Below are 3690 nucleotides of genomic sequence, written 5' to 3' on the forward strand. Positions count from 1 at the left end.
GGAAGCGTGCTGGGCCCATAACCCAGAGGTCGATGGATCGAAACCATCCTCTGCTAACCAACATCAAGGAGACTGGTACAAAAACATCAACATGTTTAGGTGTGGCAGCTCAACATAACCAGGCCTTACTTTGGTTTTACAGTGGTCACATGAAGCCTGTCATCAACTCAAAGTCAACCAGGATTTCTGAATCTAGCTGTGAGGCAGCATTAAGGGGATGGTGGTGACACCATAGGCGGTTACCGAGCTGCATATTTCTACAAAGAAGAACAAACTTCAATCGTAAACGAATGAAAGAAAACTATACTACAGGATAAAGCAACACAGCTGATGCAGTCAAAACCAGGAAGGAAAGTTTTTTTTTTTTTAAATAAAAGTGCTGACGATGTGAACGTGAGTCATTAGGCTTATGAATATCAGAGCTTCATATAGGGCACAATCTGAAGGAAATTTTAATTATGTATGAGTTGCTTAGATATACGTTTTTTTATTCAACACTCGGTTAAAATATCATTATGCAACACATGATGGTATAATTAAATAGCCAGTGTGGTCCCTTATCGGACTCACAAAAAGGACAAATTCTTTAAATAATAAATAACTAATTAAAAATATAGAACTATTTTCACGGCGATGGGGAGGATGGATTTAGTGATACTACATTCAATGTGAGATTACTATGGAATGTAAGACTGCTTTAGCCTTATTTATAACATAATAACTTACCACAGATCTCCTCAGTTAGGATCTTCTATTAATTAAGATCGCCTTTTACGAGAGCATAATTGGTCAGTTGTATTAAAATACACATTTATCTACTATCTAGAACATTACCAGCATGAGTTACCATGACGATGTACCCTGGTAAGAAACAAACCATCGTCAAAATCCCGAAAACCCAGAGTTAAAGCTAACATATTACAGACCTCTGGTGTAATCGATAAGATTACAAACATCCATTTTCCATTTGGCCGGTTGGTTCCTTGCTCCTGGCGTTGAACATGCTGCCTCACTGTCACTGTAATGCCCGTAAATATTTGAGCTTTGATGATTTAGAAAGTATCCTCCTGACAGCAGAGTGAAATCTACTGCTTGTGCCACTTAGTGCTCAGAATTATAGGATGGCACTCGTGTTTCACTGGAGCCCTGTGATGGACTGACAACCAGTCCAGGAAGTAGCCGAACGTCAACTGGGACAGGCTGGGTGAGGTTCCAGTTCCTCCATGAACCTCCACAGGATAAAGCTGTACATCTAATGACTGGATGGATGTGTCGGCACACAGTTACAGTTACAGCTGAGAAGCTTATTTTTTGTGTTATTCTCTAGAACAGGAGAGGTATGAGCAAAGCTGACAAGCTAACTTGGGGTCATATGTACGAGTGGTCTGAGGTGCTGGATTAAGGCTCCAGTCTTTTTGGAGGCGTGGGTTCAGATCCCACCACTGTCATTCCTGGGTCCAGAAACGGGGAATTTATTCAGAATATTTTGAGGGAACCCGCAAAATAAAGTAGCTTTTTCAAAAAAAAAAGAAGCTGTCAATAATGTCGATGAACTCCTGACTTTTTAACACATAAGTAATATATAAGTAAGGATTAAACAACGAGGAGCCGTTCATTATACGGTTTTAATGCATGCAGCAGAGTCTAAAACACCACGACACAGTGTTACTCCGCTAAATGCATTCAAACCGTATAATGCACGGCTCCGAGTTGTTTAATCCGTACTTATACCATGGTCCCTCACAGCGAGCAAACACACAAAATATTTATTTAATTAACAGAACTTGCTAAAAAATGCCAAAGTTTTTGGGACTATTTTATGCAAATAATGCACGCCAGTTAGCCGTAGAGTTCTCTGACCACGGTATCAATCTGTATGTTGTTGCTTTTGCTGTTCTTCTCGTTTGCTCTCCTCCTCTTCCTATTCTTCATACGTTTTGTTTTGGCCAAAAATATTAAAATTAACCTCAAAATCCATGTTTTTTTCTCTCATTCACATGTCAAGACACAGCTGATCTGCGCGTTGCTATGGTGATGCCCAGAGCGGCGTGATATAATTGTGATTTAACTCGACGAACTACGTGTGCGTGTACACGAAAATAATGCACGCCAGTTAGCCGTAGAATCCTCGCTGACCACGATATAAATATATATAATATGAGCTTCATCCTTAGACTAGTTGTGTTATATTGCAGCACATGCAAATTTCAATAAGATTATTATCACAATCGCACCAAGAATCAATATAATTACTAAAATCAAACACCTTACATGCAAACACAAATTACAAAGTTGTGCAGTAAAATCCCCACAGTGTTGATTTCTGTTGTTTTTTTAATAATAATGAAGCAGTCTGGTGTTCTTCTCCTCTCTCCCTTCCAGCTCCTCTGAGTCTCTCCTCTGTTTATTAAGGGCAAAAAGTCAAAGGAGAGAAAACATCCAGAAGTGGACCACTCATCGCTGCTTCCTCAAACAAACTCACATCATTTTTTATTTTCTTGGCACCTCAAAGAGAGCTGGACTTCTCTTTTCATTCCTCCCATCCCCATCCCAGCGCTAGCTCTCAGCAACAACAAAAAGAAGCATCGCAGGCTGCCTGAGTCTGTAAACATGAGTGTAATTTACTGATGTTGCCTCACAGGATTTCTGGAAATTGTAGTTCAAACATTCCTCCAACAGTTACCAGCTGCTGCCATGTGGAGCCGCCAGTGTGCCAAGTGTAAAATCTCATAATAATACAANCCTGAATCTATAATCTATGAAAGTTTAACTATTTGAATGGAATTATGGAAATTAAACAACTTTTCCATGATATTCTAATTTTTTGGAAAGGGTCTGTATATATATAAATCAGTCAGATGTCTTGATTTAGTCTCATGGTGTTCATATTAGAAAAATGAGTTCAATGAAAACAACATTAGTTTATCACTACCTAAAGGAAGCAGAGTGGCGCAGAGGAAGCGTGCTGGGCCCATAACCCAGAGGTCGATGGATCGAAACCATCCTCTGCTAATGGAGTATATTACCAATACTTCAGGCAAATGGTCATCTGTTGCCATGAGTGTCTCAACTCAGATATCCTCTTCAGGCAAGCAGAATAAGTGACTACAATCACTTGCATATTTTACCGTTTGGAAACAAAATAATAATGACTAATGGGCCTGGAAATACATCACCCACACCCAAACAGCAGAACGCACAAGCAGAGTGGCGCAGAGGAAGCGTGCTGGGCCCATAACCCAGAGGTCGATGGATCGAAACCATCCTCTGCTAAGACTTGGGAAGACCCCATGTTATATGTTTTAGCACAAAATTAAAAGTAGTTGTACTGTTGTGACTTCAAAAGTGGAGCGGCAACACTTTTGTATCTGGCATCGTAGGAAAAACAAAGCCGTAGTTGATATCACTAAGAAAAAATCTTTTTCCACTTAGGCAAGTTAGTCCCTATGATGTGGTGCTTTCCCTGCTCATTCACTGTCATTGTAATGTCAGTGATTATCTGATCTTTGATGGAGTGTAAAGCAAAATCTCCTTTCCAGACGTCATCTTGACTCAGTCCCATATGACTAACAAATAGTTGAAAACCAAAGAACACTGGTCTATCAAGAACTAATGAAAGCAGAGTGGCGCAGAGGAAGCGTGCTGGGCCCATAACCCAGAGGTCGATGGATCGAAACCATCCTCTGCTAA

At 40.2% G+C, this 3690-nt stretch overlaps 3 non-coding genes across 3 annotated transcripts; all 3 read left to right on the forward strand.

Moving 5' to 3' along the window:
• The first annotated feature begins 2940 nt into the window (after nt 1–2940).
• Nucleotides 2941–3012, forward strand: trnam-cau (transfer RNA methionine (anticodon CAU)). Its single transcript has one exon. It is a non-coding gene; the product is annotated as a tRNA-Met (tRNA).
• Nucleotides 3013–3201: 189 nt separating this feature from the next.
• trnam-cau (transfer RNA methionine (anticodon CAU)) lies at nt 3202–3273 on the forward strand. Its single transcript has one exon. It is a non-coding gene; the product is annotated as a tRNA-Met (tRNA).
• Nucleotides 3274–3617: 344 nt separating this feature from the next.
• trnam-cau (transfer RNA methionine (anticodon CAU)) lies at nt 3618–3689 on the forward strand. Its single transcript has one exon. It is a non-coding gene; the product is annotated as a tRNA-Met (tRNA).
• Nucleotide 3690: the final 1 nt, after the last annotated feature.

The sequence above is a fragment of the Stegastes partitus genome, unplaced genomic scaffold (assembly GCF_000690725.1).
Source record: "Stegastes partitus isolate 25-593 unplaced genomic scaffold, Stegastes_partitus-1.0.2 Scaffold561, whole genome shotgun sequence".
In the NCBI taxonomy this organism is placed as follows: Eukaryota; Metazoa; Chordata; class Actinopteri; family Pomacentridae; genus Stegastes; species Stegastes partitus.